Consider the following 16,716-nt stretch of genomic DNA (forward strand, 5'->3'; position numbering starts at 1 on the left):
CCTAGAAAGGTGACTTAATGTTCTGTCGTACTGGTCGCGTGATTAAGGTGTTGTTGCAGCTAGTAGACTCTAGACTACATTTCCCATAATGCACGGCACTGTATTAGCTCCGCCCTCACCTGCCGAGGTGTGTATGCGTCATTCAACAACAGCTGTGAGCGAAAAGTGCAGGGTTGTTTTGGGATTAAGGTAAAATATGTTTTGTTCTTTTTAGCCGCAGTAATCTGTTAATTAGGACCGTGCACACGTGAACAGTGAGTCAGTAAAGACTATGGGCGTCTCTTTCTTAGGACATGCAGCAGTGGAAGATGGAGATCAGATTAATAGTTTACTGTACATGTGCGTTGAGCCAATAAAATGGATTTCATAGGATTTTATAGCTACTCCACTTCAACCAGTAACTTTGGTAAACAACCTGAAGTCGAAATCTTTATGTTAGTGAATTGTTTATTATTTGTATGTTATATCCATTACTTTTGTAATGTGTTTTTTAAGGAAGAAACGATGCAGAAGGAGAGACTGTAAATGCAAGCATGTTTTCAGTCGAGGACTGGAGCCCAGATCAAGTGTCCACATGGATAAAGCATATTGGATTTCCTCAATATGCGCAGAGTTTTATGGGTGAGGGGATTCATTTTCATCGAACATCTAAAGAGTTGCATCACAAAGACTTTAACATTTTGTATTGTACTTCAAGTAATCTTTTTCTTGTTAAACTTGGCGCAATCACAAGAGGGCGCTCAATTACAGTTTTCAACTTTAATGATTTTTGGAGATTCACATAACTATGTTTGCAATAGTGTTGTGATGCCATTTTATTTCTACCTCAAACACAATTGTTATATACTCCTCAAAATGAATTTTTTTTTTTTTTTTTACTTCTCAAAAGATTAATAGAGTACATAAATATAGTTTTACATTTGTCTTCACAGAAAATGAAGTTTCTGGATTAGATCTTTTGGAAGTCACTGGTTCAGTTTTAGGTAAGACTTTTTTTCTTTTATGTTTAAAAGACACTTCCAGGCATGGTTTTAACTTTTTTAAATTACCTGCCTTGACACAATGTCGCTGCATATGTGTGAATTAATTTACATGAGTAATTGTTGCAAATATATCTCAATATTTTTGCGGTAGTCTGTTTCTCAGTATGGTAGGGACTGGTAATATGTTTATTGTACAGGTTTAGGCCTGTTAGTAACAATCCTTTGTTGCATTCAAAACCCCCAAATAAACACTTCCATTGAACATTTACCATTACTTCAAACGAATGTGGAGCTATTCATCTTAGAAAGTAAGAAAGGATAGAGGCATTATAGGGTGTGCTATGTTTATTTAGTAGAAAGGCATGTTTTAAGCACCGCCTGATGTCATGCCATTATCATTAAGCTTTTGCAAATGCAGTCAATGGATATTGTTCTGCAGCTGTTCTGTTACAAAGAAATATTAACAATAATACACTAAACAGTTTTTTTTCCTTGTGGTTGTCAAAACTAAGAGATTTTGTCTTTATATTTTACAGCTCCTAACTGTATGCCATTAAATAATGTAAGATTAATAGGCTATACCAACCTATTTGAGCTAGTCAAATCAATTTGTTACTATAAAAATGTATTGATGATAAAGATAATACAATGAAAAGCCAAAATTCATTCATCAAAATCTCACTGTCCAGCAGCTGCAGGAATATAAATGATTGGGTAATATATAGGCTACTTTTTTTGTAAAAAAAACTTTTTACAGTAAAATTAAATATGCACTGTCTTTTAAATATATATTTGGCAACTTATATGACTTCAACAAACATTTTAAATGCATTAAATCTGTAAAGTTGTCAACTCCTGGTCTACTTATAAGCTTGTTTAATGTAAGTCAAGGTAAAGTCATTATTTTATTTTAACATTAATGCTTAAGAGATATATTATAGACAATTATTTATTGTGGAGTAAAGCAAGAATTGTAAATCTTTGAATCCCGTTCCTCTGAAGTCACTGCTGTGGGTTGTGCTACACACAAGACTCTTTGACAGGCTCCTGATCTTAAAGACACACAAAAGCTTTTTGTCATTTTCTTGCTTGAGCGACGTTCCTTAAAGCCAACAGAAGAACAGGAACAATCGGCAAACTCTCCGAAGGAGGGCTCTCCTGGCTTTAAAAAGTCCTTTTGATTCTCTTATAGTTCTCTGCAAAGGGGAGCAGTTTTTTCTCCTCGCAACTCTTGAGTAATTTCACACACAGGAGGGCAGTCCTAGTCCTTCCCCTCACAGCACATTTCTACTGGAAAACACATTTCACCAGCTCCAAAAATGACACGGGGAAGAGGGAACACATTTTGTGTGAAGAAAAGTGTAAATATTATCGGAAAATCCCCTCGGAAATAAAGCGGGACTTGGCGAAAACTTATGAAGGTAAATAACTTTTAACAGATAGTTAACGTAAACAAGGATTGTTATTGAAGCGAACGCGGTTTGTTTAGCCTGCAGAAGCTTCACCAAAACTTATTTATGCGATTGTAAATATGAGGCTTACTCTTAAGTATTTAATGTCGTGCTTTGAAAACCTAACATTTCATTAAGTATATTAGTTAGTTTTTGAAATGCAGACTGCGCATGGATTGCATCCTCTTGCAGTGAATGAGAAAGCTCTTGAGAAATCTGCATGGCTGTTACTTTGTTGATAGGACGCTATGATGACATGCGCAATGCTGACATATTTGCTACAAGTCAACCTGTTCCATATGCCCTTAAGACATACATGAACGCTGTGTGTACTGTTAATAATATATGAATGTAAGCTACTAAAACGTATATTTGTCCTGCAGAAACAACATGTAGGGTAGGCCTATATGCTAACTGATTGTTGAAAACAAGGCACATTTTCTTGAAGATTCATTATAGCTGTCAACCCCATTTGCTTTTCTATTGTTCATAGTTTTCTATTTTAATTTATGTTAAGTAATGAATTAGGCTGCACGGGATCATTAGAGTCCCTGCTGACGGATGTCACCCCACTCCTCTGAGGAATGCCGGCCAGGGCCGAGGGGGAGCAGGACACAGATATGCACACTACATAGGGCAGGAATGCAGTCATGTGTTATTGGAAATCAAAGCAAGAGGCCAAGTTATGAGGAAAGCTCAGACTTTATTAGGTGAAACTAATTGCCCTTTACTACTTAACCATTGCTAGCAGTTGTACAGGCCCTGCCTCATAATGCTTTCATTGAGTGCTTTGCATTTAAGTGCTCCCTCTGAATGTAGGGAGGTCTTGTTTACTCAGATTTCCAAAAGGGTTACTGGGGTAGCCATGGATGACATTCCAAGAAATGTCCGTCGCACTTCCAGAACGAACCCACAGCTTTATTAGCTGGACGCTCAGCATTCAGATGGTCTCCTCTCTCTTCCTGTTATCCGAACAGTGCCATGGAAAGCCATTGCTTTTTGTTGTAAAGGTAGTGAACTATTGCCAGAAAAGTGCCTAGCTGCGTTGACTAACAGTTTAGGAATGTCAGCTCTCTTTTGCTTTTCCCTCCTCTCTCCATCTCTTTCCATCCCTCACTTCCTTTGCCCCCTGCCTCCCTCCTCTTTTTTTCTTCTCATAGAGGCCAAAGTTCTGCTTGCTGACTCAGCCTCCAAATCACCCAATTGCCTTTTCCACTGAGCTTTTTGGAACCCCAAAAAGCCCGCAGTCCTTAAGTTTTACAATTATGTTGTGTCCAATTGAGAACACCGCATCCCCCGTCCCCCTCGAGGGAATCTGCTTTGTCCATATAATACAAAAACACCCTTTAAAAGACATGGGTAAAAGGACATGCTAACTAAGGAATGTTGATGAAACTGATAATGAAAAGTTGACAACAAATTCCGTTGTTGGTTATTTGGGTCTGTACTGAACCTTTAATATACTAATTTCGCTTGAAATAACTGAATGTGTAAAACAGCTATTACAAGGCCAAACAAAAGCTTCTTCCATGCGGTATTATCAGTAAATGTTAATCCGATGATCAAGGTCCTCTGGTTGGTGGACGTAATGTAATTAATATTCATAAGCAACACTTTTAAAACTGCACGATATAATTGTAATATTTTGTAAAATGTCTATTATTTATAATCAAAATGACCCCCCCCCCCCACAAAAAAAGTTGCGTCTCTACTAGTGCTAACTTAGTTTTACCAATGACAGTGTCCTGTGTAACCCAATGCCCCAGCATGGTGTATACCTGCTTACCTCAGGGCAGTAAAGTCAGACACCCCTGTGGTGGAATGTGTCACTAAATTTCAGACAGTTACATGGGTGAGGTACATTTGTCTCGCCATTCACTCATATTTGTTAATTGCTTAAGCCGGATGTGTCATGTAAAATGTCAGAAACCGGGGGAAGCCACCACAAGTCAGACAGTGATTCGACTCCAGATGGTCAAATGAGGTATATAATGCTTTCTGTTTCAACCTCTGTCAAACCGAAATGTAGCGTTTTTGCCATCTGGTTGACTGAATAAACCGATTCATGAGTGGTTGCTTTCTTTGTATAAATATTACATTACATGGGTGTATAGTGGGGGAAAAAAATATTTGATCCGCTGCTGATTTTGTACGCTTGCCCACTGACAAAGAAATGATCAGTCTATAATTTTAATGGTAGGTTTATTTGAACAGTGAGAGACAGAATAACAACAAAAAAATCCAGAAAAACGCATTTCAGAAAAGTTATAAATTGGTTTGCATTTTAATGAGTCAAATAAGTATTTGATCCCCTGTCAGTCAGCAAGATTTCTGGCTCCCAGGTGTCTTTTATACAGGTAAGGAGCTGAGATTAGGAGCACTCTCTTAACATGGAGGTGAAAACTTTATGCTTTGGGGGTGTTTTTCTGCTAAGGGGACAGGACAACTGCACCGGGGCCATGTACCGTCAGGGCCAGGGCATTGAAAATGGGTCGTGGATGGGTATTGCAGCATGACAATGACCCAAAACACATGGCCAAGGCAACAAAGGAGTGGCTCAAGAAGAAGCACATTAAGGTCCTGGAGTGGCCTAGCCAGTCTCCAGACCTTAATCCCATAGAAAATCTGTGGAGGGAGCTGAAGGTTCGAGTTGCCAAACGTCAGCCTCGAAACCTTAATGACATGGAGAGGATCTGAAAAGAGGAGTGAGACAAAATCCCTCCTGAGATGTGTGCAAACCTGGTGGCCAACTACAAGAAACGTCTGACCTCTGTGATTGCCAACAAGTGTTTTGCCACCAAGTACTAAGTCATGTTTTGCAAAGGGGTCAAAAACTTATTTGACTCATTAAGATGCAAATCAATTTATAACTTTTTTGAAATGCGTTTTTTTGGATATTTTTGTTATCCTGTCTCTCACTGTTAAACCTACCATTAAAATTATAGACTGATCATTTCTTTGTCAGTGGGCAAACGTACAAAATCAGCAGGGGATCAAATACATTTTTTCCCCACTGTGTGTAATGATTCATCGATCAAGTGTCTAAGGTTCTCTTTTGCTATATTTTTGTACTTGGACGAACAAATTCTGACAAAATTACAGCAAAATGTGCGTCTTGGCGAATATCCTATAAACATAATCGGTTATATCTTTATGTAAACAACTGAGGAAGAAAACGCATGTATCAGATTATTGGATCCGTGCATTTTGTCTTAAAAAGTGAAAGCAGACTAATCATAAACCTAATGCTGTCAAAGAAAACCATATCTCACTACTTTTGACTGAATAACGTTTGCAACTTTAGTAAGGATTAATCCATATTTAATTCATACAGTGAAGACTATTTTACATTTTGTTACTTTATTAATTTCTGTACCCGAAAACCTCTTTTAGACCTGTTAAAAAAACTGAAAAGCACGGTTGACTTCATTTGTCTTTGTATTTGTTCTGCAGTTGCTTGTAATTTAGAAAAGATTCTTAGCACTTAGCCCTGCATGTCTGATTGAGACCCAGACTGTGATGAGTACTAGCAGCCAAAAAAACAAATTAAGTTTTAATAGCTTTATTTTTGTAATTTCTTCTTGTGTATTAGGGGTGTAAGAAAATATGGATGCACCTCGGTTCCGCCACTTGGCGCGTCCCATGTGAAGAGCCTTCGCTCGGGGCGCGGCGGGTGGTAGGGTCAATAACGTTGAATGTTACACAGACTGATTATTGCAAATGCAGATCCCAGTGTGTTCTGGTTAAACCATTTTTATTTATTTATTGCTAAGGTTTGCATATGGTGGTGTGCTCTTTATGACAGCTTTCCTAAAAAATATATCCTATTCCTAAAATAAGAAATATCCCAATTTATCGCCTTGCTTACAGTATCGCAATGTAACGCAATATATCGGATCACAACCCCTGTATGGTATCGCCAGATTCTTGCCAATACACAGCCCTGTTGTGTGTGTGTGTGTGTGTGTGTGTGTGTGCGCGTGTGTGTATATATATATATATAATTGCACATTTTAGCACAGCATGAACGACTTTCTTGACTCTTGTCATGTCATAAGATTACTGATATCATGTGTGGCATTTATTTTTCTTTATTATTTAAAAAAGGATATTTTGTTGTGAATGTCCTAGTTGGGGTACAAGATGTGCAAATTTAAGAAATATTTTTGTTATGTTTCGAATGCATTTGTGAGTAAATAATGTAAAGTAACTGCTTGTGTAAAGGATAGGTAGCCTATATAATATCGTAATATTGATATATCGATCGATATACTCCTGAATCTAATTTTATCATATAATTTTTTTTTTTTTTTTTAAGGTATCAGTAAATATCATATCGCTGGGTGTGAGAATGGATATCATATTGTGACAAACCATCTGATTTACACCCCTATTATATACATTTTAAATAAAATAAAAAAATAATAAATGTGATTTACCAATTTAAAATATAAAAATCTAATTGAATGTGCTACTGTTACCTTCCTGTTCATTAACAAAGACACTACAAACATTAGAATTGTGTAGACACTCAATATGTTTGACCGATATCTTGCTGCTTGCATCTCCCACATCTGTCGTACATGACCGAAACTCTGTTAATTGTTCAGATTTTATAGATGTGATTTTTTTTTTTTTTTTTTTTTTCCCTGTCACAAAATGGGAATGGGGGGGTGCTCAATATGTCTTTTTTCCCCCCTACTGAGGGAATGAAACTGGTGCAGAGCTTCAGTGGCAAAGATGAAGCATCTCTAGCACATGCTTTTCATTAAGGCTTTGGATGGAAGAGTGGGTGGGGGTTGAGCTGGAGTCGAGGGGAGCAGCGCTGTGTTTCCAAATACTTGGGCCTGTATCAGGGACTTGTGGGGGGAAAAACCACATTATAGAGACCTTGTTGCATTTGGAGTATGGAGGAAGAGAAGAAATAGAGGGAGTTATTCTGTGACTCATGTTGCGTTTTTTTCTGCCATAATGGCACACAGGTTTGCAGGGCCCCTTTGCAGCTCTTTCTTTTACTTTTATAGTTGAATAAAGATTTTTTTTAAAAGTGACCTTTAGGATAACAGTATTTCCTCAAGCTCAGTTGTTATTAAAGGCGTATCTCTGATTAATGAAACCTCAATAATATACCTTTGTTTGAAAGTTAATGTGGAGTATAATTGCTTTTACTTTTACACAATATGCTGTGGTGGAACCATGTTACAGTGATTGGAGAATAACGCTGTGCTAATACTAATTTGATATATGGGTAAATCTCACTAAACATACCAGCAATATAACTGGGTAGCAACTCATTTAAAGGCATAGTGGCATTATTTTCATGACTCTTTAAGAGCTGTTTGTGTGCAAAATAGAACTGCATGATTCTGGATAATTTATTTTTTTTCCCCAATGGAAGTTGTGGTTCTCTCATGATTCTGAAGAAGAAACATTTGACAACTAAACAAAATCACATGAAATGTATGAATGAATGATTCAATGACTCATTCAAGATACTTTTTTCATTATTGGATGAATCAGTGTTCTTGAATGAATCTCTTGTGTGATTTCAAAGACAAATAGCCTACATTTTAACAGCCCCTTTTCACCACCTTCTTGCGTAACAATGTAATCGATAAATCTTCATTTGAAGTGTCAAATTACTTTCAAAAGGTGATTTAATAAGATGTGAACTATAAACTTTTATCCCAGCACTTCTGTGATTTTGAATGTTTGTAAGACAGAAATAATGATACTGTGTGGTTGAAAAGACTGTGAAGCTGATTAATTCATGAGTCATGACAGATGACAGTACGCTGTACAGACGAACCAAGAGTGAATACAACATTGTGATCCGCTTCACGTCGTCCCTAACAACGCCCCTTAGCTGTTATAAATTTACTGTAAACCACGGCTTCTTGGGTCTTATTGCTGTATTAAAGTGCTTTGTCATGTTGGTGGTGACACCTCTCTTGCAACATGTTTAGCTATCACAGATATTATACTTGGCTTGTTTTGGCTTCTGATCGCAAATGTTGCCAAACTTTGGCGTGCTTAGATTAGCGAGCAAGGTCCTGGCAGATCGCTAGGTCGGGTCCTCACAGATGAAGAAAAAAAAAGCGCATAGGAATTGATAGGCGGAATCGAAATTTTTATTTGATAACAGGTATTGGATTCCTGACCTTAATTATCCGATTCTGGAATTGGAATCGATTTTCGATTCATCATGGTGGTATTTGTTGAATAAATATGCTTAATGATAATAAATAATATGTACAATTATGGTCCTAAAATAGGCTTAATTTTCTTTATGTAAAATGATTTAATGATTAATTTTCTTGTCTTTTTTGCCTGGACATTTTTGTTAGATGCATAGATTCACCTATGGAAATGTATTGCATAAATGTATGGTTTCACATGGTATTCAGTTATACTTCATAGAGTACCATGGTATAATGGTTGTAGTGCTGTCAAACGATTAATCGGGAGTAATTGCATCCAAATTAAAAGTTTTGGTTGCATAATATGTGTGTTATATGCATATATTTTGAAAATAATTACATGTATTTACATATCTGTATTAGGGCTGGGCGGTATATTGAGTTTGTACGATATATTGATGTATTCTTTATAAGCGATACGGTATGAAGCAATACCGTTTATCGATATACAGTAGTTTAATACGAGCGCATCTGAAAAATGTAGTGGAGGACACAGACTGAGCTGCTGCGGAGAAATATTTAATCACATTTGTTATAAACACATGACAAGCTTTATATTAAGGCCTTTAAAAACTGGTAAGATCTAGTTTATAGTTTTGCATAGTTTAAGCGGCTCGCCCTGTCAGATGCTCGGACAGAAAGGCTGCGTGTGCTGTTGACCGAGAGATAGGCTACTCGCGCTGTTTAATGTGTTTGAGATGTGCTGTGGCCCTTTATGCATAACTTACATTTTCACAGGTATATCCTCCATCTGTAAATGTTAGAAAGTCATGGAAATATTTCCATTTTGCTGTCAGAAGTGCACGAGTCTTTTGCTTTGCGATTTTCCGCTAAACTTCAGTGAACGAGCACTGCCGTGCACATATGCGCGCCAAACAGACAATGAAATTCCGACTAAAATATAAATTTCGCTGAAATATTTGTAGTTGGACAATAAATGTGACGTAGAATTTTAAACCTACAAGTAAGTGTATGTTTATGATGGCACTGACTGTAAAGTGTTCTTATTTATTTTCATTTTTAGTTTAGTGAATTTAACTTCTGCTTTAAAAGCCTTATTTTTGTTTTTAGATTGCAATGTTACAATGTCAGAATTTTGTGAAAAATGTGATTTTAACAATTTTATTGCACATAATAGAAAGGCTTCCATGATTACATTAACTTTATTTGTTTTCATAGCCTTTAATATGTAGCTATTGTTTTGTTGGACAACATTGGGCAATATGTGAAATATATATATTAAATACGGATTTTTGTTTTAATACAAAAATGAAAATACATATATATATATATATATATATATATATATATCATATATCGCAAATCAGCCAAATAATACAGAGATGTGTGTGTGTGTATATATATATATATATATATATATATTTTTTTTACCCCTTTGCATCAATAAAAAAAAGTTACACTCAGGTCCATAGTGGACAAAAATGTCCATGTCAAAAAACGGTCATAAAAATTTGAAGCTTGGGAGCACAGACTTAAGTTTTGGTCTCATTTTAAAGAAGACCCATGGCAGATTTGAAACCAAAAAAAAGTTATACAGGTTTAAGTTTATAAAACATTATGAACAATATTTTATATAAAATGTATATTTTATGAAACATGTTGAACTCTAAACCTGCTAGAAAATCAAAGCCATAAATCTAAACAAGTTGTGTTCCAAATTTGAGTTTGATATCTCAAAAAATGAGCCTTAAGTAATATTTTGTTTATGCACAGTACCAAATTGTCCCCATTAGATGCCAGCAAAACTCAGGTGCACATGGTGGTTGGATTTGTGATTTGCAGTAGTTTTTCTCTCTCAAATATTACAAGAACACACACACTATTTTTTTTTATGACGCATACAAACCACATTCTGACATCCATACCAACACACCCACACAATTATAGCTGCATTATGTATCCAATTGGCTCTATGATATGCAGAAGGAGAAAACAGGAATAAAGTGAGTATTTGTTTTATAGGCCAAACCTGAAAAAGTGGCATCATCTGATTAAAAAAATAGTAAAAAAAATAATTTTGAAGCCTTGCCAGCAGAATGAAAGCCTATTCACAAAAATTGCATCATTTTTACAGTTAAACGGCACTGCGATTAAAACTGCTATTTTTAATGGGTTTTAATGGAGACATTTTTGTCCAAAAGGTGCTGAGAGGAAGTATTTTTTGTAGCTAGTGCAAAATAAATTTATTAACGGAAATGAGGGTGGAATATAAAAATTCCAATAAAAATACACACCTGAGCCAAAATTTATGCAGTTAGCATTAAAATGATTTAAAAACAAAAAAAACTAAAATGGACAAAAATGTCCATAAGGTTGCACAAGGGTTAATATATAAACATAACATATTTTTCTGAAATATATACATGCATGTATGTGTATTTTTATATACATAATAAATATACACAGCACATTTACATATATTATGCAAAGAAAAACTTTTATTTTGGATGCGATTAATCGCGATTAATTGTTTGACATCACTAAATCGAAGTCACCAATTTAACATGGTATTGCTGTACAACTGTATCCAATAAAGCATGGTATTTTGTGTATTCTGACCTAAAACAGTCCACTGTGTGCTGAAGTGTAGCCCCAAGTGCTGTCCTCTGGTTTCTCTCAGCGCTGACTTCCTGTCAGGCCCCTCACAGGTTTAAAATATGTAATCCCTTGAAATGAATCACGGTTGAATTCCAAGAAAGCAGCACAATTGAGGGAGGAGGTGAATTAATGCGGCGAAGACATATTGCGAAGAACATGGAAACCGAGGTAGATAGAAGGAGCAGATGTGTCAGAGTTTCTTGGCCTATTTATTTTCCAGTGCTGCAGTGTGAGAATCTCTCTGAGCTGGGAGTAATGGACACAGGGGGAGGCTGAGCTTTACGCTTTCTCCACGGTTGCAGCGCCAGACCTTTCCAGAATGGAATGTTGCGTTTCCTGCTCCGTTCCTGCCATGTGTTTCTCAATTCCCCCTTCTGCCTTATCTCTCTGTCTGCATGTGTCTTTGTTCTCGGACTATTCCTTTGTCACCATCTCATCCACTCGTTGGATGCATGCTGAAAGATTAATCAAATTTGTGTGCGAGAATAGTTTATGGTTTGGGGTGCATCTCTTTTTGTTCCTTAAAAACCCCATGAAATCAAAATGAAAGGTTTTAGTCCATGCCTTTTAGTTTTGACACATATATGCTAGTGGAATCCTAAACTTTGACAAAATTACTTTTTCAGATAATTTTTTATCCAATTAGATGCAATTAGATTATTTTTATCCAATTACATTAGATCTCTAGAATGAGATTGTCCCTCCCACTAAATAGCACCTGCAACTGACTAGCATTAGCATGTCGCAGATTTGTGGGTCTTAACTGCTTAAATCAAAACCCTTCAAAAAATTTAAAAAACCCTGGAAAGACAACTGCGTTCAAGCACATTTAATACTTTATTGTCAATTATTTGACTATTCGTTCAGGCAGCCCACCAACTAGCAAACCTAGTTTGTTAACCGTTCATTAAAAAGACACATTTCTTTCTTAGATTCTCAGTGATCTTTCACTGTCATCTTAATTCCTCAAACTTCTTTATACCATTCTTGTGGCCTCATCATCATCATCATCTTGTTCTCTTTAGTATCTCTTCAAACACACAAACACTTACAACTTTATTCAGTTTTAGCTCCTCCTTCACCCATAACAGTATTGTCAGTGTTATCATGTCCTACATAAAGCATAAAAGAACTCTTAACGTGGACGAGCTCTCTGGAGTTCATTAAACCCCTGGATATGTTCCACTAATGCTCCCCTGTTATGTAAACAGTGCTTGTAAAAGTTGGGGGTGGCATTTTTTTAACTATCAGAGGGCTGCTCGCTCTTCCTTAACTGACATTTTCTAAGGTCACCTTTCTAATATTTCCCTCTTTTAAGTTTTGATGTCAGGAGGTTGTCCTGGTGAAACTCTACCCCTTGTGGAATGCTGCCCTTCCACTCGTCAGCATTAGACGGTTTACCGTTGTTGCCAGCAGCAATATTCATCAGAGGTCGGGAAGTAAGACAAGAAAATGCAATGGAAAATCTTGCTTTCTTCTGTCACAGCTCTCTGAAAAGTGGTACCAAAGGGTAAACTTCTTGCCTATAGTAATATGCATATGGTTCAATGACACAACCCTAATTTTTGTGTCCACATCTGTCATTATATTTAATTGTTTTTTTTTAAATGGAGTTCATACAGTGACTTGGATGAGCATATTTTATATTTCCAAATTTCTTTGGGTCTGCACAAGTTAACAAATATCAGGGTGATACAGTTGTCCTTCTGATATTATGATGAAGAAAAAAAAAAGTCTCTTTAAAATTTACTTTAAAAAAAATTATTTTTTTTTTTTTTAAGAAAAGATCAATAAGCAAGCAGTATGGTAAAATGTTCTATTAATAATTGTTAGAAAAATATTTAAAAAAAACACACCTTACTGCTTTATTAACATTTGAAAAACGTTTTGTTGCCAAATCAGTCAAGTGTTGCAACCAACATTCAAAAAACTAAAACAAAACATAAAAAGGAAATTATATCATAAAAATGGACCCCTGTAAACCCTCATGGATGTGTGTCAAGGTCAATAAATATTTTAAAATATCAGATATTTTAACACTTTTACGACAAGAAAAAGTTTATTTATATTTATGAAATATTCATGATATTTGTTTAAAAAAACTTTAAAACCTTTTTACTAGAATTTTAAAAAACATGAGTAAGCTGTGTAGGCTGACATGTTTTCAAGGTGTAAGGGAAATGTTATTACTTTTTGCTTGATGGTCACACAATATAACATTTTTATGTAATTTAATTTTAAACACAAACATTATGTTTCTAAGAACTTGTGTTTTAAACTAGATTTTTATTTTTTATGGACACTTTTTCACTAATTAGCTAACAACACCAATACATATTGTTCTCTTTAGACTTCCATAGGTTCAAATCTGTTAAAATCAAATCCATTTGGTGATTAATTCTATTGTCAGCTTCTGGTCATATGACTAAAAAGACTTTAAGTGTAAAAGGAAGGAGACGTGTGTTGAAAGACTAGATGTGATGGTATTAGTCACCATGTAAACCAAACTTCAGGGTATTTTTGGAAATAGTTTTGAAGTTTAGCAAGCATGTCCTAAAGTAATAGTTAAGAAACAGTTTTTGTTTCCAATTCCAAAACTTAACTTTAACAAGTTAAGCATTAACATCAGTCCTGGATCAGATGTTAACCTGAACATCTGTCAGCGCTGTACTGAGAACCTGGAGTGTGTCAGCATAATGAGGGCAGGAATGGACCGTACTGTCAGAGGCTGTTTGATAGACTGCCAGCATCGGGCCCGTACTCAAACCTACCCTGAGCCACATTCCTGATGTATTACCCGAGTAAACACTGTCTGCATGGGGGCCCTGGGAAACTTGTGCATGAAACTAAATATTTAGACAATGTCAGCGTCCATTCAGAATGTTCCGGACAATCAGAAACCAGGTTACAGTTAGTGGAATACATCTATTTTGAAAGATCTGATCTTTCTCAGTACAGCTATCACTGCAATTTAAAATCAGACATTTTGAAACTGCTTTGAGGATTTTTCTCAGTATATAACCAAGTAATTTTTTGTCAAGGAAGTGAGATTCTAAGAAATGAGTGTTTGCTCAACTTCATCGGCAGATTATTGCACACCAGTGGAGATAATTTTATACGGCTTACATGTGTATTGAACACTGCCATTTCTTTCAAAAAATTCAAGAGCATGAAGACTTTTTTTTTAACAAATTGCACTCTTTCAGATTGCTTGACAGCAGGCTGTTGCCCAGTACCCATGTTGATCTTGGCTCAGTTTAGTTGCTCTTGAAAGAGACGCGGATGGCAGCGGTTAGAAATATGAGGAAGGAATAATTGCTCTCTGTGTTAGGGCAAGCCAGGTGTTTTAGTTTCTTATCAGAGGACTTGTGGTTTGCCACCTGTTTCTACATTACTCAACTTTTCTTAGCAGGTGGATCCTTTGCTCAATTTGACCTGGATTTGTCTGTTGACAACAAGTTAGTGTTATTGATGGCTCACGATGGTCAACTAATCAACTAGTCCTCCAACAACAGACTAGTCCAGTTGGACAAATGCGCCCTAATTTGATGACCCACCCACCCCCGCTATGAAAAAAGGTCAAATGCAGAAATGTAATAAAATGTAGATGTTATATAGTTACTAACTCCGGCAGTTTTTGTTTCCAATGTCCCAGGTACATTCATCCCATGTTTTGTTTTCATTTGCATCTAGCATCTACCCCAAGGAAGGTTTGGTCATCATCTCAACTAATAATTCATATTTGGATTATTGTAACATACAGAAATTTAAAAGTAATGGGTAATATTTTTTAGCACACAAAACAAGATGAGAAGCCCCTTGTGAAAGTGAAAATGTTTAAATGGTTAATAAACTATTTTGACATTCCAGTAAACTCCAAAACCCAAACCCAATAATCTGGATTAAGTAAAACAGGACACTTTTGAGGTTTCGGGCAAGCATCATAGAGAAATAATTTGTATAAACCACAATTACTTTTTTTCAACTGTTATATTAGTCAGATTTCAGATATGCATCGCACACCCAGTCTCTGATAATTAGCTCCTACTAATTTTGATGAAGTTGGAGTGTTAACAGCAGCAGGCAGGTTTGAAGGCGTGTAGATAACTGGCAGTGATCCAGCTCACCTATCCTTACAGCCACACCTGATGGAATGCATTAGTTGGTTCAGTGTACGAGCTTACTGCAGCAGTATCGTTAAGCGTGTGAACAAAGGAGTACGGCTCAAGACAAATGGTCAATGGTTTGAAGAGTTCAGTGGAGTTTCCTCATCCAAGACATCTTTGGTGGAAATCTGTGAGTGGTATTTGTGTTGGATGTGTATTTCATCTTTTTAAAAGCTTAATTTTCTTGTCTTGATTGTACCATAAAAGGGATGCCAAGTTCTTCAAAGTCACCTAGTATGATAATGTTTGAACTTTTATTCAAAGTCTAGACAAAAGAGGCATTTGCTGCATGGACATTGTAGGTAGTAAATTTAAAGGGAATGTGTTCATGAAGTTAAGAGGATAGATAAACATTCTCCCAGTTTTGTAGTTCTGGGAATCATGCTTGACATGCTTCATACCTTGGTCAGGACTTAAACTGTAAACAAATAGTGTTACTGACACAATCATGGCGAGACTCTCAGAGACTTTGGAAACGTTCGTTAGGAGACCTATCTGTGGACTTTTAGGCATGTCAGATTCCCCGAATTCACTTCTGGGCACTCTGGCCGTGGAATAAACTGTTTATCTGAAACAGTCAAGGAACTTGAAGTTCAAGCGTCAGCAGGGGTGTAAGGGGAGGAGGCATCTGTAGTCTATTTCTGTTTTTGCTGAGGTTGGGGCGTATTAGAGAGGGGTCTGGTTTATTGCATGATTCAAACTGTTTCATAGCAATGTGAAGTTTTGTATGCGAGTGATTCAAGAGTTCTTGTAGTGAGTTTTCTTTTAAAAATGTGTTGTCTGAAAGAGGGAGTTTCTAGGTTTTTGTCAACAGACAAAAATGAGTGAAACACACAAAACCTGTCAAGAATATATCCTGTCATATTTCACTTTGACCTGGACATGTTCTAAATAAATAATTGTATTTTCCTTGAAGAAAATGGTGGATGGGAATTAAATAATAAAGCAATATATTTAAAACATTTATGCATCGCACACATTACCACAAATTTGACAGCCCTAAGCTTTTACAGTAACTTTAATGTAATAAAGAAAAAATCAGAAATGAGCAACAAAAACTCAAACTTAAAACATTCTGTGTTACAGTAATGAGAATTTGGTGGGAAATGTGCTTGATTTTAATGAATATGTCACAGTAGAAATAAATCTTAATGGCTTTAAAAAGAGGTTTTAGATTTGTGCAAAATCTATTTTCTTGGTTTTGGGGTTTGTGAAACATGTCGCTGACCTGTTTTCAGTATATCCATTTTGTGAAAAACTTATTTTAAATACTTTTAAAGACTTTTGTCTGTCCCTA

The 16,716-nt window shown here is 36.1% G+C and overlaps 1 protein-coding gene across 1 annotated transcript in view; it reads left to right on the forward strand.

Annotated features, from left to right (window-relative positions):
- Positions 1–2,183: 2,183 nt before the first annotated feature.
- The window catches only part of LOC306856242 (angiomotin-like), a 31,944-nt gene continuing 17,411 nt past the window's right edge, over positions 2,184–16,716 (forward strand). Inside the window, exon 1 of the mRNA XM_079395393.1 lies at positions 2,184–2,404. The gene's annotated coding sequence lies outside the window, so the exon portion shown is untranslated. The remainder of the gene's footprint in view (positions 2,405–16,716) is intronic.

The sequence above is a fragment of the Barbus barbus genome (assembly GCF_936440315.1).
Source record: "Barbus barbus genome assembly, chromosome: 36".
In the NCBI taxonomy this organism is placed as follows: domain Eukaryota; kingdom Metazoa; phylum Chordata; class Actinopteri; order Cypriniformes; family Cyprinidae; genus Barbus; species Barbus barbus.